We start from the raw sequence: 25,264 nt of genomic DNA on the forward strand, positions 1-25,264 counted from the left end.
AACTTCTTTATTCTACGAACTAAAAACGACTAGCAATTCTGATGCGGTCAGTTCTTGAGGCCAGGTTTATCTTCAAGTAATCAAATTGTGCAAAATACGGTTTCACAGTGGTGAAACTAGGGGGTTAGTAGTCATTCTAAGGGTGTTAGAAGCACAAAATGTTGTATAATATCTATAGTCGACAGCCCATCGATAATACTATTCGCCATGCAGAATTCCATGAATATACGCGTAAATGTGTTGTTAAGCCAACACAAAATTCATAACCTTATATCCGTAGAAAGCATTCGTATTCAAACGGACATTACGTGGAGCAATCTGTACGAGGATCATAATTTTTGTCTACTGTAGGCGTCCTGGATTGTTAGAAGGCTGTATGGGAAAAGCCCTAAACAATAAGTCAATTCGAAACGATACGTAGTAAAGTAGACATAAGTTCTACAAGAAAAAGGTGAGGATTCCCCGAAAATTGATGCCAACCCCATTTTCTGTTTCCATGACAAACGACTTCATGTTTTCATTTCTAGCTTGCTAGACGGCTACCTACCTACCTTGCGGCAGGGTGAAGGCAACGATTAGAGACGTTTCTATTTGCAGGCTTGTGTACAGATGTTGGCTTCTCGATTTTCGACACAACATCTGCAGTGGCTACCTGAATAGAGCAATTTTTAATCGAGACCACCATATCTACGTTCCTGTGATCCAGAACCGCTGCCAAATATGGGCTCACGTTGATTAGGACGAGGGAGCAAGAAATTACCTGCTCATAACAGGTTTCTCTAAGGAGCCTCACCCTGCCATTTATTCATTACATAGGTTTGACACATTCATGATATAGCTTTGCTCTCTTCTAACCACCTTGCTATTTCTTTATGCCGATATAGCCCTTTCCTGATCCCGATAACTTGCAAAAGAAGACAGATGCGTCTTCTTTTCTATCCTTTTCCTTTTCTTCGTTCGTCGATCATATCCTTCTGAGTTTCTCCCCCTGTTGCTTTCGGCTAAAAGCTTTTCTCCATTTTTCTTTATCGACATCGTTAAGAACAAGATGATGGTAGGAAAATTAAAATCAAATTGAGTAAGGTTGAGTTTTACTTGCCGCGATTAGGAACTGTGAGTGCAAACAATCGCTAGTGGGGGAACGTACACGAAGACCACCGAGTGCAGACCACCTGGTGCTTGATCGGCTGCTTAGGAAAACGGTCTGAGGGGCCGACAATTTCGGTTGCCATCTTTTACTCCCACTTCGATCGCCAGACAGCAGTCGTTTCGTCAACGAAGTGTCAATGGATGACGCCGCTTGACCGACGAGAATAATTTTATTAGCCAGCAGCCGTCGCTTTTTGGTTTTGCTTTGCTCCACCCGCTTGTCTAAGATGGAGACTCCCACCATCAAAGCAGCAGCAGCAGCTAGGAACTACAGGCGCTACCGCTGTTCCTGTTCCTACAGTTGATCCGAGGTGTTTGTGGAGGTTGTGTGGTGGTCATTTGGTCCGAGCGTCTTTTCCTGGTTTTGACGAGGCACAAAAGATCAGGCTGCTGGCTGTGAGCGTGCTCGATGTAGATCTTGGTACCACGCGCCGCTTTTGTCACAGAAGGAACATACGACTGCGTACCATGGAAGAGGCCTACCTTCTCCAGCTTCGGGCCAAGAGGGGTTTTTTGCTTTTCTTTTTTCTAGTAGATGGAGGGCAAGAATATCTTGGCGGGTGAGGAAGCCGCCATCGTTTATGCCGCCCATGAAACGCCTATCTTTAGTGTCCTTCTATGTGCCGGAAACGAATATATCTGTATTATTCGGGCAAGCGAAGCAGTGCGCGTAGGATGAGCCACTATCCACTTGGTAACAGCAACAGTCCCTGGGGAAAAAAAGTGAGAAAGAGAATCGAGGGAGGTGCCAGCAACATGGTACGAAGACTGCGAACTGCTTCCATGAAGTCTACGTGGGAGCGTCCGTCAGCACTTGACTCCTTTTCTGCTTATGGCCCGTACTAGCAGCAGCAGCAGCCTATGAGGTTGTCCTATGGCGATGTCCCTGGGCGCATATCGGGGATTGGTGCTTCCGGGGAGACATCCGCCGCATTCTCCTATATGTACACCATGCCAAGTATCTATACGTTGCCTTCTTCTTCGCGACTTGTTTCGTCTCAGTTCTGTCATCTTCTTCGGTCGGTCTTTGTACGAGCGCGAGTAGTTGTCCTAGTAACGCGACGGAAAAGAAAAAACTTGCAAAAGATTGGATCTGTAGCGGCAACGGCGACGACGAAGTCGGCCGAATGGCACGCCAAACTACGGCAAATGACAATGACTTCAAGATCTTGTTAGATGATGATTTGACGGTGCTCTGCAACATCTTGCCCATCGCGAGTGGTCGAACGTCGCTTGAAGTACGCCTTCTGTCCTGCCGAGAGTTAAGAATGTGGTTTGCCAAATAAGAAACGCGGAATGTATTGTTGAATACTGTTTGAATGAAGCTGCGGTTGAGAGCGAAAAGAGCTCTAGGGAAACTAGGAAGTGGGATGCAAGGGGTGTTTCGGGGAAGAGAGGGAAGATATATATGGTCGGGCGGCCAGCTTCAAAAGTTTGCGAATGCTCTGTGCAGTTTCACAACACCTGCGGTCAGCCCAGCCTGCAAAAGTCGTTCGGGCGTTACTGTAAATATCGGTGCCAGAAAGTCACAGCTGCCAGCAGTTTGCCTTTTTGGGGTGTGGTATAACACGAAACCTCTATTGAAAGTCTCCTCTCGGCATTAAAACTCTGTATCGTAAATGTCATAGAAACGTATGCTATCTGGAATATCTCACTTACGCCCTATCACGTAGTGCGCATATCAGGTGAAACGACGCCGAACGCGGAGCGGGGACCAGGTTAGTAATTTCAGTTAGGCGCCACCCTAAAAGAGAAAGAAACCAGCAACTCTCGATTACTGAATGATGACGGCCACAGGCTGTATTTTTAAGGAAAGCCCATATTTTTCGACAGAAATGGTTTTCAATAGGCTGGCAGCTATCAAATTCTAGTTTCACCTAGTAACAAAACGTACCAGTCACCGATGACCTACTAAGATGGCATATTGATTTGAAATTTTCATCAATTATACTTGGTTTCTTGCGTATGTTCGTATTCATTTTAGACACATTAAAAATTAGTATGCCTTGTGTTATGTTCGATACTGCCGTCAAGCATTGCTTCAGACGGCAGCTGACTTTCTCAAGTGTGTCTATGGCCGCTCTCAAATCTAGATTTTTGCCTGCCCCTGAGCTTTGTAGCAGAGCATGTTACTGCTGCACCATCAAGGAAACCAATTTTGTACTTACATTGTAAAATCTACCCTTTCGATCTAACTACGCCACAGAGACCATTTTTTAAGTACAGTTGCATACAAGTTTCACCCATTTCAAATATATACATAATGCTTTCTTTCCTAAAGAGGGAACTTCATTCAATGGCGCATCAGAACCAACGAGACGATTTCAATACGTCTCATTTATTTGTTGCGTGAGAACGCAATGCCCGTGGGCAAAGGGTGAAAATGACAGATAGTGGACGTAATAGGAACGTGCGCGTCTGCTAAGAGCTTGAAAGAACAGACCGCAGCATCTGAATTCTTAACATATAACAGACAACGCATCTTTAGGGTCCGTTTGAGGACTGAGAAAGCAGCACTCCTCGGTGGGGTAGCAAAAAAGGGAAAGCGGTAGCGAGTATCATTTCCGGAATGTCAAAAGGTCACTCACTCGGGCACAATCAGCCGCCGGTGGCGAGTTTACAGTAGCGACACTGATGCGAAGTTATTGAGTCGGCAGCAACGGTTTTACTAGCGAAAGCGTAGAAATGTATTTATTTTTATTATACGAACACTCCTGCTTTTGACGCGGCTGCTGCCTAACGAGCCGTCCAGTCAACCAATCAGCTAGCCAGCCAACATCGTACTATAAACCCGTTTGAGACAAAGCAGTCGAGTGCTATTCTCGTTGACAATGCCATTGATGCCTGCTTTTGTCGGTGTGTACAAGACCCACTTCGGCGCCATCGAGTGAAGCCTCATGCGTACCGGATTCAGCTGCAGCTGGCGAAGGATCGGGCTGAGTCCTAACTCGAGTTCCAGAGATCAAGGGCTGCATGAATTATTGAGCAGACAATTCTTCAAACTGATCCCATGATACCATTTCGTTGCTTTCTGCTGCCACTACTGCTATTACTACAGCTAGTGCTACTAGATAGGTCGTCATGGGACGTCACCGCCGTTTGCAATAACCAGGAGCGTAGCTGCAACGACTAGGCGCTAGGTGCAGACCCCGTGCAATCGAAATCGCACCACTCTGTTCGAATCCCGTCTGACTTGATCTTGAGGTGGGAATTTCTCGGTAAATAGGACGTGACAAATTCGCACTTTTTGCCTGCCCCCTCTCAGCAGCAATTGCAGAAACTGCTGGAACGGCTGAAGCGATCTGAATCGCACGCATAGAGTGCTCGTTACTTCCAGTTCCGGGCAACTGCAAACTTTGAACTTAGCAAAGGTTAACCAAGCGACCGACCAGACGATTAGAGTTGGACGAAGCGTTTTTTTACAGGTGAGATATTTCCGGAAAATGGCTAGTAAAAACGTCTCCAGCTTGAAATCACCACCTCAGAGATCGATACTATTTGCAAGTAGGATCGAATACACACCCAAGAATACTAATTATGGTTATCAGAGGTTCAATTATTATTATCACATAATATATGTTTAAAGCCATACAGTATTGAAAATAGTAGCATTTAGAAAAACAACATTAGTTATTCTTCTCACTGGTCCTAAACCAAAGACAAAAGGCCGCCGGAACAGGCTTGAGTAGATGAGATAGGTTCGATGAGTACTATAGTTGTATCTATTTAAATGTGTTTTTGTGCTCAAGATATGGTATATTTGATTCGAAAAATGCACTCAACTCCTTGACGTTGCCCAAGATCGACTTAAGCCATTTTTGAAAAGGGATAATTGTTAGATGGTCCTACACTTTTTAGCTATACTTCCTTGGCCTATACGGAATATATATCCTGTATTGCTTCAGCAAATGGCAAAAAGCACTGCTTCCGTCATCCAACAAAAATATCTTTATACTTCAAATTTAATTTAAAGTATTATACGTTGAGTGATGGCGACAAAAAGAAAGGGCTTTTTAGCGCCAGACAACACATGACCACCAAAAGACAAAGCATTATGGAAGCGGAGCAATAATTAAAAACCTTAAAACCTCATATTATTATAATTTTGCCCTTTTGTACCATAGAGCACTAATAGTAAAATACGTGTTGATGGAAATTGAAAAGCAGAAAAATTAACCTTAACAGAACCACGAAAGAAATACACACTTCAAGTCTATTTTCAGGTCATGTACTCACGAGGTAGTCGATGGTACGTTGAAAGGATTCAGGTTTGCTGTAATTGGTTCAATCCTGTGAATCGAGGATTCACACAAAGTATCATACGCTCGTTTCTAACCAACTTCTCACTAACTACATACATCTGAAATCCCAACGTTTGCTGAGAGTTACTGAGGAGCCAGTAATGCGCGTATTATCTGCGACAAACAGCTCATAATCTTACCGCAAACCATGCATTTTTATAGAGCTACTAATGTTTTTCAATAGCCTATAATAGTAAAGCCCATTTCACCAGCTTCTTTAAACTTCTTTAAATTGAAAGCGTATGTGGATAGACTTAAAGTTTACGTCTATTTCAATCTAGATACTGCCACTGCAGAGACAAAGGAAAAATTTGTCTAAGGTAGTTTTAGCATGCGGTTCATATCTGCTAGGATTAAGACAGGAACGCCTTCGCATAAATCTCCTCCTAGATAATATGTGTACAACAGAATATTTTCCAATCAGAAAGCTGTGCTACATTTGCCGTTGGTGTTTGCATGCACGTGCGTGCGTGGGACTCTACGCAGTTTCCTTCGTTGTTGATTTCTGAGGCTGCTCGTCGTGCCATTTGCTAACCGCCTGCTGGTTTAATCGTATTGTTATTAATAGTATCACAGACGCTACCGGGCAGGCGAGAATGGTGGCATGAGAAACCTGGTGCGCCGGTTCAGAAGTGAAGGACGGTCTGGTAGCTGCAACGCCAGTTGTTTTGCAATGCAACCTATATGACGTGTGACCACCAGCAAAAGGAGCCTTCAGCGACGAAGAAGAGTAGATGGCTCATCAGTGTGACCGAGGTATTCGGCACGAGTGCCTCGTAGAAGTCTTTGTTTACTGGAGAGGCTGTCAACTCGGGTTCTCTAGTTGGTTGTTGATTATATCTGAGAATCTTAGATAACTGTTACTAGGCGTTTAGTGGATCGGGAAATTTGTTCTGCGGTTAACAGGAGATCTAATTTGCCAGTAGTAGCTAGATTTTAGCGAGATTTAGGCTTCGCGTATCTGCGTATCCCTCGATATTCAACGGAATATATATATATATAATTATTCCATTCTCTCTCTCATATATGAGAGAGAGGAGAAAGGAGGGAAGATGTCGGACAGATCGCAAAAAGGTCAAGTATTAACTTTTCAGATTAAATTCTCGGAATGATATATCACGAGATCGGTGTCCAATAGCTCCATTCGATGTTTATATTTAAAGTTGTGAACTGATAATCATGAAAAAAAATTCGCCTGTTTGTGAATTATAAACATCTAGTAAATAACGTCTGACGACTGCAATTTAGGTTATTATAATAGATTTGTCTTGAATCATGATTTTTCAATTGTTTCATGCTAGCCTTTCGTTTCGCTAAACGTTATCTCAGTACAATACTTTCCTCCACAGTATCTTGTAGTATAAACAGCAACTATATTAACCAGCTTGACGGGATTTAGCTGAAAGGCCGAGTTAGCAGTAAACACTCTCTACTAGCGTAAATTTGTGTGAAAGAACGTATTTGCTAGTAATCTTGCCCAGCGAGCATCAAAATGAAAATTCTAAATTCTTCCCGGTTTTTTTTATTAGCTCTGCCCTTATCTCCTATCAAGCAAGCGTCCACCGAGGGGACAACTACTAAGGCTTGTGGTAGGTATGGCACTTTCCATCTATATCTTTGTTGATCTGTGTCTGTGATAATTCTAACAGTACTAGTAGAACTAGCTGGCGGCACATCAAAGCTCAAGTAATTCACGAGATCGCCTATCGCTTTCTCGCCCTCTTAAGGTCGTAAGTCGTCTTTGTCCAGCTTCCTCTCTTCTCTACAGCCTCTCCCAAGGCTGCGTATTAGCTAGGCAACCAGTCAGCTAACCAGCGAACTCTGCTGAATTTTTGCCTTCTAGGCCGCGGCGGCAGCAACGAAGCAATCTAGCCCGTACTATAACGGTGGTTGTCACGGTAGCCCCGTGAAATTGCAGCTTAACTTGTCAACAGCGGGTGATATCCTATGAGTCACGCGCTCACGCATTCCTAGATGCAACCCGGTTGCCCAAATCGATTTTATTCTATACCTTAGTTCGTGTATAGATAATTTCTAATGCAGCAAAAATATCCATCGATTTATGGCGTAGCTGTTCGTTTCTGCTGGGCAGGCGTGAAAAATATGTAGGCACGCTTGAGACAGAACATGCTGCTGCTGCCGCCGCAGCTTTCCTCTCCCGAAAGGCTGGACAGATGATATGGTCATCGCTGTTTGGTTGCTGGCGTGGATCCCGCCCATCACTGCAGAGCACAGATGTTGGAGCCGACAACAGCAGCATGAACAACGGCGTTGGGGTTATGTTTGGCTCCACATGTCGGTGTACCTGGTCTGCGGGACCCCTCATGCTGCTACTGTTGCTACTACCTCTCTCAGTACTCCCATTGCTTTGGTATCTGCTTTTGAGTCTTTCGCTCCTGTGTCCTGTTTCTCCAAGATTTTGTTCGCTCATTTTTCCCTCGGCGTCTTTTTTCATTCTACAATTCCCACTGCATTCATCATGACTCAAGCTAGTGGCAGAAACGGGACGAACCGAGACTGAAGCAATGCGTCCTTTATGCAGTAGCAGCGTCAGTCACCGCATCAGCGCACACTCATACCCCAGAAACCTCCATTGCTCTAATGCATCTTTTATAGAAATGGAAGTAACACCTTAGTAGTTTTTCAGGTTTTTGAAAGGATGATCTGTACCCTCTGAGCTACGTATCATTGCCGCTGTGCTTCGTTGTCGAAAAAACTTAGATAGCCAACGATCGCAACCCGCATTGAAGGCAACGATACTGCCCTTCACTGGGAGAGGTTAAGCTTCAAACGTAATGGTCGGTCAGTGGCGAGTTCAATCAATCTTGCAGTACCTAGTGGCCTAAGTGGCCGCTAGGTTCAACCGAGCATCCCTCAATCGTCAATCTGTCCACAGCGTCGCCTAGATATCATTACCATCACCACCAACAGCAGCAGCAGGAAATATTTCGCCAAAAAGCTGCGCTAGCTCGGTCCCATAGCGTTTTGATCCACGGAAAGCATTACTTGCCTGCCACGTAAGGCCTTCTGGTTTTTTTCACATTCACGTGAACGACGATGACTAGAAGGAACGGTCGTGTACCCCATTTATATTCCTGCCCTGTCTTCTTACCTGACTTGCATTCGGTCACGTTGCTAAAACAACGTTGTTGAATTTCAATTTATTTATCTTTCAGAGCATTGGCCTATGCTTGCAAAGGGTCTTTAAAATGTTTCAGAAGTCGACCAGAGCAAAAAAAAAGAGGTGGGAAAAAGAAGATATAACGTGAAAGTGATATTGTTGCAGTGGCAGGAGGCCGATCGATTCGGTGGTCCTGACCAAAATTGATGATCACCCACGCGGACCACCAAGACGCGATGTTGGTGTTGATATGCTTTCTAACCGTAGAAGCGTTATAGAGCACTTGTAGAATGAAACCACATTGCAAGGCGATGTATGTGTAACAAACAAGCGCAGTTTTTTTCACGGCAACCTTTTCCAAAGCACGTATCAGCTGTATTGTCTACATAATGTTTTAACTATTGGTATTATTTGTGAATGTTGTCCATCATAAAAACATTGCTTGGCAGGCCAAGGTAAAAAAGGACTTCACAAAAAAGGGAATCAATAATATGGACTGACGGAATCGTCTCATCAGGTAGTTTGGTCGAACATACGCAAATAAATGTATGAAGCTAAAGCATACGCATAATGTCCAATAAATTAAAGTTCGAGCAGTCCCCTCCTAAAGTCAAATCGATAGGACGTATATCATGGCACATTATCCTGTCTATTACATGATTTTCTTATTCTTGTCGAAATCTATTAATATACAAATATAATAATATAAATATCTATAATGTACAAATAAATAGCTATCGTTATTCGGTAAACACTATACCGTCCACATTTATGCCCTCAAAGCAAAGTCAATAAGTCAGCTCCCGTTGGACTTCCCTTTCCTAACCACGTTTTCAATTCTGCTCAAATACGATAAAATATTATCTACGAAGCTTCGCACGCACCTCGTTCTTACCGGAACGCTCCTTCGATTGAGCATGAATGTCGCAAATGGCAGAGTAACGGTTACTCGAAAGACTCCCCGAGACGATCAACCCTATTTCAGAGATTCACTCGGTTTTGGCAAAGCCTTCTCTTTGGCCGCCGTTCTTGTTACTGCGCCTCCTTCGAAGGATACTCTGTTTATTCGGCTGGCATCCACGACTAATCCTCTCTATAACACTCCCGTATATATTCGAAATTGTCAACTTAAACTTGCTTTTTGTTTTGAAGAAACTACCCTGGCCATAAGCAAGGTACAGATGTCATGCCAATATATATATATATATATATAAGGGTTATTCTTCTATGGCAACCCTGTGTACTGGAATTTCATGTAAGAAATATTATCACTGCGCAGACATTGAAGTCTTTATGCAGACACACATATTTGTCGTAAAATAAAAGTAGATGTGTGGCAATATACGTGAAATCTAATAATAAATGATCATTTCTTGTTGGGCGATTTCAAGGATTTCATAGCCAAATGACTGTCACACAGCATCTCTACTGTCCGACGTCCAGCGACAGGCTTGTACCTTTTGACTCAGGATATGCCGCTTTTTACGGTTATAGGCATCTCAGACAAGCACGACAACATACTTTTGCCTAGGCATACACTGTTATCCAACATTATAATAAGGAGAAAGGATTCTGCTTTTCGTGGCCAGCCAAAGGTTCTTTTCTGTCGCACAGCTTCAGTTTGCTTTTTCTCGATTCAGGTCCCTCGTGCCTCGTTCGTTATCTCAATCGATGCCGCACACATAAGTTCGGATTGTAGCATTGGAAATACAAAACTGGCAGGTTTTGCTTGAGGCACGAACAAGGGTTTGCCGGCTCAAGCAAATCGTTTATTCAACTCATTATTATAGAAAAGGTTTTGTTTCATCTTGCTCCCATCTGCAGCTCTAGCTTATCTGCCGTTATGAGTCCAGCTCTGACAGAGCTGTTCTAGGACGCTTAGGCGCAGTTCGTTCTGCCACGGAGTTAGGTGCCTGATTGGCCGGTCGGTAGTTGAGTGAGTTTTGTTCAGACAGATAGAATCAAGTAGACGAAAACGAGATGGGCCCCTGGTAAGGGCTATACTGCTGCTATTCGTGCCGCCTTAACTAATTGAGTTAGATCGAAAAAACGTTCGTAAAGGATGGCAAAAGACGAGAACAGGAAGTCGAACCAGCCGAATAAAGCGAACCAAAATGAACACAACGGCGACGCAATGCAAAAAGGAACAAGGGAGAACTATCGACTTATTCTTTGGGGGGTGACGGGATTCAAAGCGTAGGGAGCGGGGTCGGTGTAGGGGTGGACGAGGATAGAAGAGCAGCAGCAAAGGGACTTGAGTATAGTTGTCTTAGGAGTGGTGATGGATAGTAGAAGCAACGGCAGTAATGGGAAAATTGGGCCTGTTCCGTGTACGAAAGCGCATGGAGGCAAGTCGTAAGAACAGGCATATTGCGCACGATAGAAAGAGTTAAACCGAGTGCCCGCGCGAATACCGTGCATCGCGTACTGACTGCTACTACATTTAGTTAAATGATGAACCAAACGGAATCGATTGTTTATTGCTCAATTTAGATTTAAGCACGGATGAATATGCGTTTGTGTGTGCAGTTGGATGGGTGGACGCTCACGAACGAATCGCGGCAGGTGGATTGAGCAGATTTAGAATACATGCACTCTTTTGGTCGAAAAGTAGCCAGAGCGAACTCACGCGGCCACCTGCAGCCGTAACTCGCTGCCGTGCGGTAACATTGGTCTCAAAGCAACGCTTGAGCAGCAACAGAGAGTGCTCCTTCTTACGGAACGTGAGCGGCTGTCGGAAGTTCGCATTCGCCGTTGTTTCCGAATTGAATGTGGTGCTATTCTGCGACACTTTCTTATGTTGGCTACCTGAATCTCTGACAGATGATTGAATGATGAGTGGGCAGACGGGCAAATCGAAGGATGGCCCTATGTGCATACGATGAACGATGAGTGAGGCGAGGTGACACGAGATGTCAGACGAGAGTCGACTTTGAATATATGCTGTTGCTTCAGTCGCAATACTAGTACTAGCTAAAAAAACGTGTATCACCCCATTGACACAACTCGCACACAATCGGCCGCAAACGAGCGCTAATACAAGCTATTCCTTATTCTTTCGTTCCTATCTTTCGTAAGATGAGGCGGACGGAGGAAGACCTGAAACAGGCACACAACAAAGCTTACGTGTTTCTCTACTTGAAATGCCCTCTTCGGTGTCAGTCGGCTTATTCGTCCGAACGTACCCGTAGTCAAGGAAACTGCTCCCAGCATTGATACCGAGCTGCCTTTCTAGGCAAAGAAATGAAAACATGGCAACTCGTAAGAGTCATTCTATTGTAGAAACATCTCTAGCAAGCTTTCGCATTGGACGTTAAGGACTATATGTATATGATATCCGAATAACGCGAGTATAAAAAATAAGCTGAGCAAGTTAATCCGGTCCCAATGCAAGGTACGGGGTCGCAGTATATGGTCTTAGGTGTTTTACTTAGCAGACCCAAAAAATCGACATCAATTAAAGGTGCCCTGACGGGTTGTCTTCATTAATGGAATAGGGGAATGCGCAACAGAGAAATGGATAATAAACTGCTCCGAAGAATTGACTATTATACACATTTTCCCTTCTTGATAGGCAATGCGCGGTACAATGTTCGAATGTAAAAGAGATATTCTGCGAGCGGTTTTTTTGATCGTGTCCAACAAAAGATCGGCTACTGTGATCTCTCTCGGAGGCTAGAATTTGCGATTTCAAAGTGAACCGTTATTCTCCACTGGCAGCAGTTCGACGAAATAGATGTCGTTCTGTTTTGCAGACCTGCGCCGCTAAGCAAACCTTAAAACGTGACGCTTCGCAAGTGAGCAACGCAATTAGGATATCCCGATACGAGCTTGACGCAGGCTTCGCGTCTCTCCCCGTGCTTCGATCGCTCCAACGAGCTAAAGGAAGGCAGTGTTTCCAGCTAGATCCGCTTGCAGCGACTCTTACTGTTTGAGGAGTTTATCGGCTAGTACTTCGCCGAAATGTTCAAGTGAGCGCAGGCGCTTCTTCTCTGTCAGAAGCGATGCAAGTGATTACCGCAATTTGGATGGACAAACATGCCCATCATCTTCCCACTAATGTTTGTACTTACACATAGCGGAGGTAAAGCGTTTCAGACGTGAAGGCAGCTGGGAAGGCTATTAGCGTTTGCACGTACGCATTGCTAGCTTGTAGCATTGGTGCCTACATATAATCCTCAAATAACGAACAAAAAACATGCAGTTCGCATACATGAGAGCGATTAGCGATGTATTCAGTCAACATACGTCTGTATGTAACAACGTCAAATTGCGATACTTTTCTAGCCGAGTGTCCAGCACGGTCCGGTACGATCTAGTCCAAGAACACAGCGATCGTCAAACTACTTTTCTGGGTCGGACCAGTTCATTACTTGGCTGGTCGTTAGAAAGTTTTCACCGATTTTCGGGCGGCACGGTAGATTTGAAAATTACCCTCATTAAAGACGAAGTGAGCATGCTTACTTAGAGCCGCTGTCGATGTTGGTTCAGCCATGACTCCAATAACGCTTGGCGCTGCTGTTAGCCTTGCGAAATGGCTTGTCTTGCCTTAGTAAATGGGCCTTCAAGTTGCTCAACGTAGGCACTATTATATATGAGCCTGTTTTGTGTAACCCTTGTCAACAAGGACGATGAATGCTACCGCGTCGGGTGTCGCTGCTGCTTCTACTCTATGTAGCCTCTTTGGTTGGATTGGGCCTTGGGGAGCTGTTTTTGAGCGACTACTAGCTTCAAATAGAAATCCGCTTTAAATCGAGCAGGCGTATCAGTTTTGAAGATTATGATTCAGTTTTTCAGCAAACACAAACCGCTTGGCGGCGTCCCAAATGGCATCCCCTTGACTATCACGATTACTCAGTCAGGCAGCAGTCACAGCCAAACAGAAGAATAGAAGAGGTGGACGAATAAAAATGATAAGAAGAAAAAATAACAAACAGATGGATACACATGTGAAGGATTACTGCTGCCACTGATACTGCATATGCAGTGACTCAAAAGCTGGCGCAATACATCCACAACAAATTCAAAATAACGATTTTAACAATGGTGGCCGAGATTACAAGGTATAGCAACAATGGCGACTTTGCGCCGCGCTTTGCATGCGCCATTGAAGTCCACATAAGCCATTACAACACGTACTACTGCGCACTACAAAATTATTTACCAAACCCTATCAATGCTGAGCAATATCATCCTGCACGATGTAGAAATCAGTGTCAGTAGATGCGAAGACACCAGCAACGGTATCGGTAGTAGCCATATACTTCTGCATATGTACGGACGTGCATAGTCGGCTAATTGCTTAGGAAGAATTTCGATCGTCTCTATTTATGTCCTCTATTTTACTGTCATGTGAAATTGTTTCATTAACTTATCGGTTAGGTTCGCTAATTAGAAAAAATGCAAGGAAGGAAGTCCCTTTAGATGTGTGGGCTTTAGCGATCTACACTATAAAGTACAGGTTCGTTTGTTCGTTTGTCTTTGTATCTGTCTATCAGTTTGGAAAAGAGCTCTGAGCTTTGCGAATTGGTTGACTAAAACGGGCCCTTGATCAGTTCTCGGAAAAGATCTGAAGCTTCGACCTGCTCTTGCTGTTGCTATATAGCTTGAGGTTTTCAACACAAAAAAGTTTTAGGATCATTTTTTACTCTCGCTGGACCGATGACTGCTTTCTCTGCGGTGCAAACTACGATCACCAGCCATTCAGATTGATCCGTAAAAGCACCATGGCGGTAAAGCTCGTTATGGCAAGCAGTAGCAGCGGGTTGCATGTAATTGAAATGCTTAACGATGGCTGGCTAGTGAACTCGGCAATCGATCGTCTGTTTTTGGTATTATAAGGAAAGGGGTTAAATAAAGCGCCCAGCGAAAAGCAAAGGGAACACGTTTGTTTCCTTTTAGGAGACAGCTGCATCTAAAACGAAAGGCTGTGTTAGTTTAATTCCATGTTTCCAGGCTTCGGATCATAGTCTATTTCTAGACAGTCAACAGTAGTGGTAGCATACCCTCTCGGCTATTATAGCCTTGTCAGTTGCGTCCAGCACTGGCTTTTTTCGATGTGCCCAAATATTGGACATATTTGTCTCTCTGTTGACAATGGGAAAAGCTATTTGACGTAGCTACTTTCGTCGCTGCGCTGTATGTCTTCGCGTGCTTTGCAGGACTATACGTTTGCCATGAATGTCAATATGTAAGTTATGGTTATGTCCGACGGTAGTGACTTGTCTAACTTGGATTCTTCCTTTGCAACCGAATGGGAAAATATAATGGAAGGCCGGTGAAGGTTTCTCTGGCGTGCTGCAGCAGGACCATCTAGTTCGCATTTGTGAAGGGACGTCGTTTTTTTAAATGAAAAGAGGGGTCAAAGCAAAAATTTTGCTTTGTCCCTTCGTGCAAGCCGAACGGCTAGAGGAATGCTATCCCCACCAATGTCGTTCTTTAGTTTAAGGCCTTGGCTAAGGATTATGTAGTGAGGGCGACCCCCAGTGAAACTCAAGTCCTATTTGGCTGTTACTGCTACTGCTGCTGAGATAGCTCTCCCTCAAATGGATGAGTGAAAAAAATCATCTGGCCAGGTTCGTCAGAGACTAGTGACTGACCCGGTTAGCCCCAACGTAAGCTGTTTTCCTAATACCCAGCATTGCTCGTGTGAGGGCTAGGCGACTTAGCCATTTAAATGTTTGGGATGCAGGAACACATCTTAAAAACAAAAAGAGGTATTAGAACAGTTGGCACGCCGCTGTGTTCGAGTGGCGCGCATTCGCTAACAATGCTGGAGGGTCTTATTCTCTAAAATTATCCACCGACAAAGTTTAACTAACTTTGCCCTATACAAGCAGCCCTGACAGCAGAAATAACGTTATCTTTTTTTGCGGGACGTGAGGAGAAGGCGATTCGTATTTTGTTACTCGTGAATGTTTCTCAGGAAGTCTGCATATATGCTGACCTCCCATCGAAGCTAGAACAAATAGATATCAAACAAATGAGCGACCGGCTGGCAATGTGTCGCTGGGCAACATTTTTATGTGCGATTATTAAAATACTGTTTCATAACTTGCACTCGCCGAAACTATTGCATTCATATACTAGAACGCAAGCGTGAATGACATGTCTCGAATGTTCTGCTTGGCTAAGGATAAATAGAATCCCCGTGATTTTGTTCCGCTGAACCGGACGCTGTAAGGTATTGCTAAACGTACTACGTAGATGGGGCCCGCTTCTTCCAGAGATCATTGGCGCGGTTCGCTGGTTCGGAACAAATCTCTCATGCCCTTGGTTTCTCTTGGGTTGCCGGGGGATACCTAGGACCCCTTCTCAATCTTTGCAGTACATTCGTAGCGGTCTGCGCTAGAATCCCGTGCGGCCGAGTCACTTCATACCGTTTTTTGTGTATTCATTGAATTTCAATAAGCCAATAGCCAGGTAATGCTTTTGATAAGGGTCTGGTTCGTCTGCGCGGCGGCAGGTTGGCTCTCGCTGTAAGTACTTTAAGGATCGGCAGCATTCGAAGTCCAGTAGAAGCTGTCATGGCTTAAATCCTTAACTTCAGTAGGACACACCGCATTAAACTCGCGAAACCAGCTTCTGACATGCAAAAAGCAGAACCAGCATACATTGAGGCTAAAACCGGCATTTTCTGTACTGACGCATGACGGTGGGGGACGATTTGTGAGTTCAACTTCGTCAAAGTTTGAAACGACATTACCGAAGGAACATTGAAGCGCTCTGTGAAGCGAACTTGTCTCGATGACTCATAAAATGCAAGAGAAATAGCGGCTACACTTACAAACGTAACATGTGGGTTTTTTTTTCCTGCAAGTATTTGTTTTGACCATCTCTTATTGAGCTTAGATCTGGCTTTACATTAAATCGTATGGAAGGGATCTCTAAAATCTACTCTTTCTATGGATATTCATTTTGCTTTTTACTGATGTTTTTGCTGATCGTTATTTCCTTTCTGATACGAGTGAACTATAGTATGAAATGCTAAATGTGAAATCTCCATTAGCCCTTCTATTGTTTTGCTGACTTGCTGCCTAATATATAAAATCTCCACTAACAGGAACAGATTATTAAAGGCGACTGCTCGAGCGCCACTTTAACGTGTTTATAAATAAGCGTCGACATCGGTTCCAATGGATCAGAGGCATCCAGCTTGTACTATGACATGAAACCGAATGAGAATGAATTAGTAAAAGAAGAAAGAGGAAAGAGAATAACAGACGGCAGTGAAGAAGGCCCGGTCCGAAGCGCGAAAACGGGTAGGTTAAGAGCGGACGTTTTTAAGAGGAAATAAGCAAGACGTCATTGTGTGGTAAAAGCTCTGGCTATCTGACCCCCTGTGTAAAAGAAGGGTGGGGACCGTTGCTCCCTATCTTAGCTGCAGCAAAGAATGACGACGCAGAAAAGCTAAACGCTCAAAGAGAATAGCAGCCAGCAGCGGTGCCGGCTCTTGTCTGTGACGAGACCTGAAGGACAGCGAAGAGACTGTCTGAAGAGCATGCAATCGAAAGAGCCTCAGGGAAGACAACGTAGTAGCAACAACAGTAGTCTGAGAAACAACTTCTTCTTCCTCCATCGGGACAAGAGCCGCCTCTAGCTGCAACGGACATAGTGTCCTAGGACAGACAGTTTGGTAAAGGTTGAGTAGGTTCTTTCTGCTCAAATGTTCGGTTACACTCCTCCTCTTTCTTTCATTTCAGCCTCATCTCTTGCGTTTCATATAGCTTTTGTGTTTCGTTGACTTACTTCAGAAAGTGCAGGAAAAACAGAGATAGCCATTTTAGCTTTTCGTTGGGTATATGAGTTGTCTGCCGAGACACCAGCGTCGCCAGTAGGAAGTAAAGCCGATCTACAGGCCCATCTGCTGGTGTATCCTGTACAGCTTTAGGCTTGCGTGAATCCGTTCCATATGTGCGTTTTCTTGTCAAGCTGAGATATTTTAGCAGGAAAGAAAACGTTAGCTCTCAATGAAGTCTAGTCGTACAGACATACAGAGTCCGCACCACAGCCTTCGCGGTTGCGCTTTCTATGACAAGAATTTACAGTGGTAACTGGCGAGAATCACTCTTCACCTCAAGATACATGTGCTGTTGTGTGGCACTTTAGTTAATTGCTAGCTTCTCCTTTGTGCTGCCCTGAATACTACTCCATAGGCATACCTCGTAACCTTTTCTTTCACCGATTGTGTTATCCAGTACAAAACGTCATCCGTACTTTATTGTAAGCTAGCGACATGATCTCGTAAACCCAATAGTTGTACGGGTGTACTTCGCCGCCGGTACTATCACTGTTATTGCTATCATGATTATATTGTTGTGTTTTGTCATGATAATGTTTTTGGCTCCGCAGGCTGCTTGTAGTGTGTTGTTGGACTGTAGGTGCTATTCTGTTAGTTGCCTAGGCGTTTCAGCGTCATCATGGTAGCGTGGGTAAACAGAGAAACATTGGCCATCCCAAAGAACGGATTCGGGTTTAGACGTTCTAAATGTAAATCTTGCCAATGGGCTGCATTACTGCTGCCACGGCGACAAAAGTGTAGCTGCCTGCCTTTTTTCGTTTGTTTCAGCCTCTACTTGGCTGCTGCGCCATCTACTTCGTCGTCGTCGTCGTCGTCGTTGTCGTTGTCGTCATCGTTGCTGTTTCTAACGGCTACCACTACCATCGTTTGCCGCTGTTGTCGCCACCAGCAAGTCAGCCCGCCGGCCATTCGTACATTGGTTCGCTCTTTTCGACGCTCGTTCGTTCGTTCGTTGACATTGCGGCCCGCAAAGTCGCCACAATCGCCATTCGCGGACAACGGCAATAGCTGATTACGATCTCCCGACAGTCCTTCTTTGCGTCGCTCGGCTTCTCGAGCGGATTCCCCAGTCCCTGCCCTAAAGCATCCCATCCAATCTCTTGCAGCATTTTACCGTCCCCTCACTGACTCTCTGTTTGGTCTCGTTTGCTGGAGACGTTTTTCGCTCACTTCATTCCGCCGACAACTACCCAAACCCCATTCCCTAACCAAATCTAAGCTAAAAGCACGAACAAAAAAGGATTCTGCGATGGCTGCGGCCAGATCGACAAAGGCGCAGTAGCGCAGCCCAACCATCCATGTCGTGCTGCACTATAATTCGTTGCGGATAGCATGAAAGCTGAAATTAGTGGCATCTCAGCGGTTCCCGCTGTAGTTGTCTATGATCGATCTAAAGAGTGTCCATTTTCTGAAGGAGGAAAAAGCGTTCACATTAGTTTGCGGTAATATAATAGGAATATGGTAAGAACAGCGGAAAGGTAAAGGGGTGAAGTGAACAAGACACAGTACTCATAATTCAGCTACCTACTCCGGACTAAGGCCTGTAGAATAGAGCGGAGCGTTTAAAGAAAAAAGCACGAAGAAATTAATTTAGCTACTTGAATGAAGGCCTGGGAAAGATCTGGGCAGAGATGGGCAAGGTCAAGTCAGTTATCCAGTTTACCTCATTAAGGCATGAAGAACATTGTAACTCGTAAGCTTTTGTAAAAATACTGTCTGTACTGTGCAGCAAAAACAAATGATTATCCTAAGGACAAAAACCTGGCACCCATATTTTTAGCAGCTATTGAACGTTGCTTTTGATCGAAGCGTATTATCAGTATATTTCATATATTTTCATTAAAGCTATATTACTGAACGTGCATTCTTAGGTTATCAACGCTAAAAAAAATATGTTTATCATTACTTCAGAGCTCAAACCTTTCGTGAGTATAGAACAAGAAAAGCTATTTAACAATCCTACGAGCACTTCCGGTTATCCTTGACCCAGATTTTAGTGAAAGATTATCTCCTATCAAAGTTTTCACTCCCAGAAGAAATTGAGCGTAGATGAAAACATTTTAGAATGGGTTTAGGAAGATTTAGAATGGGTTCATGAAGATCAAATCGAAAACGAATGGAAGGATAGCGGGCATACGCGAAAGCCTTGCCGCGACCTGCAGCATAAAGAAAAAGGCGCCAGGAGTTTTCACATTTTTTCAGGCCTTACTGAACTGAACGTCACACGGGACTGTGCCTCAGATCACCATAGGCGCGCTGAAATGTCTGCTTTTGTGCGTTTCGTGCTGTCGATAGTATTTCTTTACTGTGATACATGATGCTCCCCTACGCTCTCACCGTGTTACACGACAATCCTTTATATCATCGTATATGCACAACGGCAGCATCGTATATGTATCCAAAGGCACTTCAACGCTCGTTCCACGTATGTTCTTGTTGTTGCTCACGTATGCGTGAGCTCCCACACCTGCGCGTTCGACTGGGTATCATAATCTCTACGAACACTTCTAGCCATCCGCCGTCACCGCTTAACGCTGGATTCATCTACCAAGCTCCCAGCACTGCAAAGTTACTGGATTTTGCGAATCGTCCTTGTCTTTCAACACAAAGATGTTCGTGGTTGTTCTAGGCTGATACAATATTTGATCTATGTACAAGTGAACTCTATTTTTACTAAAGAGTAGCACATTTCATCGTTTTGGCGCAAGAACTTCGCATAGAACAGAGAAAAGAAAAACAGTGACAAGGTCTCCTTTACATTGTACTCTGGCTAAAAAAGTACATAACTCTGCAAACAGCCACGAGGCTTGGACCCACCCACACATTGCCCTCCTGTTCCTTTTACTCTGCCCCTTCCTTCTGTTTATCGTTAGGATATTGAAGAAATCGGTAGAAAGCGATGCACAGCCCCAACGCCCCTTGGGCGTGGTAATGAGTATAACCACAACCACCAAGAGCTGCTGGCTAGCCAACCTGGCGCACTGTTCTGCTGTTGCTCGTATCGGGCCATTGTTTCGTTCGGTAACTCGCTGACGGTGATGACACGGCTGGATCCGATGGCTTTTGTTGTTTGTGCAGACTTTTGCGTGCCCGCATCTCACAATCCACTCGCCCTCGTCCGTTAAGGCACCATGGAGCACTAGAAGTGCAACCAGCTAGCTAACTAGAACCCCCTAGAGCTGCTCGACGCCCGTCACGCTGGGAAAGTCCCTTTCTGTCCACGTCTGTCCCTTTTTTCTTTCTCGTTCATTTTCCTTCTTTCCATCTCAAGCTGCCATCCATCCACAGCAAGCAGTCATCGTACTTGACTAACTAATGTATTCAACAGACTACCCTCATATTGGAATGCGCACACCCCCGCCTCTTCTCACACACACATGCATATTCGTGCACACAACTCTCCTCTCTGTCTCTCTCTCTCTCTCTCTCTCTCTCTCTCTCTCTCTCTTATTATCGTTTCGTGGGTCAAGAACACGCACACACACACACACACACATAATGTCTTCCGCACGCTGCGCCTGCTGTAACTGCGTCGTTCAGGGCTCATTTTTTTCGTTTCGCCTCCTAGCCGTCTGATAGTTATGCTAGCTATGTGATTTCGTAGAAGTAAACTAACTCGTACTTATAACAATGCAATATCTTTCGTCCGTTTTCGTCGTTCATGACTTTCTGCCCTGGCATTATTTATGTTGATATCGAATAAAACGTTTTTCGTTGTGAACCATCTTACCATCCTGCTGCAAGGAAAAATGGGTTATTGAGACCACAATATCAGTCCAAGTGAACTGAAGATGAGTACAGGCACCTATGAAATTTAACTCGTATGTTATAGTTTCTATAATACTAACGAACCGAAAAGGCTGAGCAAAGTCAACTCACCACCTAAATCTGGAGAGTCAGCTTCAGTGACTCTAAGAAGCAGCGACTCAGCGGTAGCAAACGGGTGGTATTCTGAGTATATAGTATACATCGGTGTATTTCATGGGCTCGCGCTATAACAGTCGCTGTTTCAGTTATTGGAAATGCATCAAATGGTAGATAGATCTAAGCCTTTCAGACGTCGTCACTGGCCATTAGCATCTAAATGACTAGGTTGCAGTAGGCCAGGCATCGCGTGGTACGAACTTAACGGCGTCAAAAACGTCACCAACCTTGAACGAACGGACTGGCACTGTTATATGCGCTCTTAGTAGTCTTTCTCGCAAAAAGGATACTGTAGAACACGCTGTGCAGGAGTTGAAACCTGGTTGGCACGTCGGCCTGCCGTGCTTCCCCGTATACGACGTTTTGTTGTTGTATATAGATTGTCAAAAGATAATTTTACATGCATTATAGTATCGACCAGCATCTATTCGATAAAAGAGAGGAGAACGAGTGCGATCAGATGTGGCGTACCTCTCAAAATATATGAAAACCGCTATTGTTGTAACTCACTAAGTACAAAGACGTGTCATACAGAATACTATTCAACTGCTACTTTTGCTAGCTTTAGAACACTTTTTCTACTGATTGAATTTTCAACACCAAATACTTCGCATTGTACGAGAGGCGAGCAAACCGCCTATAGGCAAAACGTTTATGGCTGAGGGGTTCGCAATGAGAAGTTATAGTAGAACAAAAAAGACTTAGGCTTACATTCGATGTTTTTGCTTATTTCAGGAACATGGAACCATGATCAAAAAGAGCGCTCGCCTTTGTGAAGATCCATTGCATCGCTGGTTAGTACTTCTTTGCGCAACATAGTCAATAAATTGTTCGAAGGACATATGTGAGGCTTACTTATGATGCTGAATTTGCTGGCTCAAAACAGCACTATATGGATTCGTTCCCATGACCCATTAAACCAAGAAATCCAGCTAATGCAACTGTCATGTAGCGCCCTTTTAGGCTCGTTTTAAAAGATCATGTAAAGCCGACGTGGAAACCAGTGGCGACTAACGCACCGTCACAGCATTACGTCTTTTGTTTAAATTAAAGGCTAATCAGTAATCATCAACTATTCGAGTACAGAACCTAATAGATGGAATTTGCGGCACGTTTCTCCAGTTAGATCCTCTAGTTACTGAGTGCCCCTAACTTTTTTCCACTACTTAAATGCATGCGAGGTCTCTTGGCGTACATAGGTGTCTCGTTGGATAGATTGTCTAGGCATGCCTGGATTTTTTTCTTTGTTTCCATTTTCCTTTCCCCCTGTCCAGCCAGGACTCCGGATATGAACAAGAAGCATTACCACTCGCCATGATAAAGGCGGCGGTCGGGGCAACGATAACAGCGACCAGTCCTAATGGAATTTTGCATCGGCGCGGATTTGTTTTTCTTTTACATTCTGCTGCAGCAGGATACAAAAATGGAGTGCTATTAGTGTTAATACGATATTTACTAACGGACGGGACCAGACCGGGCGAACGCCGCTCGGGTCGGTCGGTCGGTCAGTCGCCGCCGCTGCCTACCGGCTTACCCATCCTTGTCAGGGGCACGGTTATATCATTTCTGAATCTATGTTCCTGCCGGCACTTTCCACCTACCTCCTCTTCCTCTTTCTTGCAGTTAGTCCTTCTCTAAAGCTGTCTACTGTGTGTCCGTTGCATACGGCCCATAGGTTTGTGCTGCGGAGACCACTAAAAGGAGGAGGCCAGCCTTGCCAGTGGCGCATATGTATTTTATAAACTGTCCCTTCCTCCGACGGGAAAGCAGACCAAAACTTGCCTTGCAAAACCAACGCTGCTTAGGGTGCTACGGTCATGGCTTTTGGAGAGCTGTTAGGCCCAACTCGAGACAGCCCAAACACGGAACAAATGTTCCCCAGGGAATTCGTCACGATAGACAATCAAATGCAAATGATCTGCCTTGTGACGTCAATGCCTATGTAGAGTAAGCGGCTAAGTTCATAGCAAGCGGGACAAGTAGCTGTTCAAAATGCCCATACGTTTAGAAATGTTGTTTCGCAAGAATCCATTCTTCAACGTCATTGCCATCCGACGCTCAGGTATTATATAGTAAAACACAACAGACATGTAAATTCAATACAGTTAGTACTGGAGGGTAATGTTTTGCACTATCGCTAAAGGCTTCTAATATTTAATTAGTTTCGTAATGTCACCCTGGTAACAATAATAGATATCATATAGCATAAAAAAAAAAGCATTGTAGCATAAAAGCATTGTAATACAAGCCGAAATCAGCAATCCAAACGTCCTTATAGATAGACCTTATCACACTTAACTTGACTATAGTTCTCAATTAGGCCTTGGTATGTAGAATGCACGATGTAGGACCACACTTACACATGGTAGATTGACCATGGTGGTCGAAATGGGCATATCGGCACGTTAACATAACCCAGATAAATAGGATCGGCCTGGCTAACACCAGCGAAACAAGTCCGTGTTTCTGTATGTTGTATTGTATATGCCCATGTAATATACACATATATATATATATATATATATAATGTGATACATCACACATCGCCGTGCCGTTAATGCTGCCCATGTTGTCGGTGAGGACATCTCCATATGCTGCTTTGGCCATTGCCACTGCGTGGCTGTTGCATGTTCGACCATGCCATACCGTTCACCAGCAAACAGCTGCCGCTGATGGTTCTCTTGTTGGTGGGCGGCTGTATACTTGTTACATTGCGTTCGCTGTCATCCTGCGTTGGTGCTGTTAGAAGATAAGCGTCAAGCCCTGAGGGAGACTTTCAGACATCAATATTATTCGCAGCAGCGTGGCTGAAGGAAGTGGTCGTCTGGCTAGTCGTTTAACTTGATGTCGAACGGGCCGCCAGTGCTGCTGGTACGTCCTGCAACCTTAGCATTGCCTGGTTTCCTCTTTATGCTGCTGGTCCTGATGCTAGGAACCGACTGACCAGTTGGTTAGCTGGCAAGGCTGGCCGCGTTTCCGATCGTCTTCGGTTCGGTTCCGTTGGCGTTGTTCAATTTGCCGTTAACTGTATTCAGTCCACCATATGCCTCCTCAGCGTTTCCGAAGGGTGCTGCACGTCACTTGAGATAAGCGCCAAACCTCTTTCTGTCTGCATATGTTCGGAAGGATACTTGCTGCTGTATGGGTGGTGAGGATAGGACCGATGCCCGTCCGTTGAGGCGATCATATTGTTGCAGGTTTCATCGTACTCCATCGAAGCTGGCTGCTGTACGCTACACTATCCCTGACTGATTTGGGTTTGGTCGAGGCCTCAGCCACAAAGGCCAGATGCAGCGCACGGATCAACTGATCGCCAGCTAAACGGCAGACGATATACGTAGGTTCGTTGTTGGCTTGTACGACTGCCGCTGCTGCTGCTACCACTGCTAGTATGTATACTCAATGATGAAGGGCACGGGTAGCTGTTTCGCAACACGCTGTGCTGCTCCTTGTATTTAACGTACAGGAACGGCGGTCGATCTGCTGCTTCGTCCTTCCCGCGTGTTGATATAAGGTCCAGCCAAGCACCCGGTCGTCGGCCGCCATCGCGTACCGGATCATAACCGAACGGACGCCAGCAACTGCATATCGTACGTCATAGTCTGTTCCAATATGAGTCAGCCTGAGTTACGTAGCATTGGCCGGAGAGGAGACGAACTGCACCAAGAAGAAGAGGCAGAAGTTGGGGTCATTCATCGGAAAGCAAAGATTCGGCTTGTCGACTGACATATTGAATCAGGCATTCCTGGTTCCCTGTATGTTCTGCTCCTTGACAACGGCGTGCAACGCCTAGTTTCCCGTAGAGTCGACGGCCGCTATAACCGATAGCAATGAGAACGCTACGTACGTGTTAGCCTGCGATCGACCCGTCCATGACGATGCTGACAGCAACAACGACAACGACGAAACTATGCCAGTGTTTGGGGATTCTGCTGCTGTTGCCGCCACCACTGCCACTGCTACATTGGC

The 25,264-nt window shown here is 44.8% G+C and overlaps 1 protein-coding gene across 1 annotated transcript in view; it reads left to right on the top strand.

The window, feature by feature from the left end:
• The window catches only part of LOC111267790 (uncharacterized), a 75,527-nt gene that overhangs the window by 36,597 nt on the left and 13,666 nt on the right, over positions 1-25,264 (top strand). The window contains exon 2 of the mRNA XM_022846287.1: positions 22,031-22,089. The gene's annotated coding sequence lies outside the window, so the exon portion shown is untranslated. The remainder of the gene's footprint in view (positions 1-22,030; positions 22,090-25,264) is intronic.

This window comes from Varroa jacobsoni, unplaced genomic scaffold, assembly GCF_002532875.2.
Source record: "Varroa jacobsoni isolate VJ856 unplaced genomic scaffold, vjacob_1.0 scaffold_1222, whole genome shotgun sequence".
Taxonomy (NCBI): Eukaryota; Metazoa; Arthropoda; class Arachnida; order Mesostigmata; family Varroidae; genus Varroa; species Varroa jacobsoni.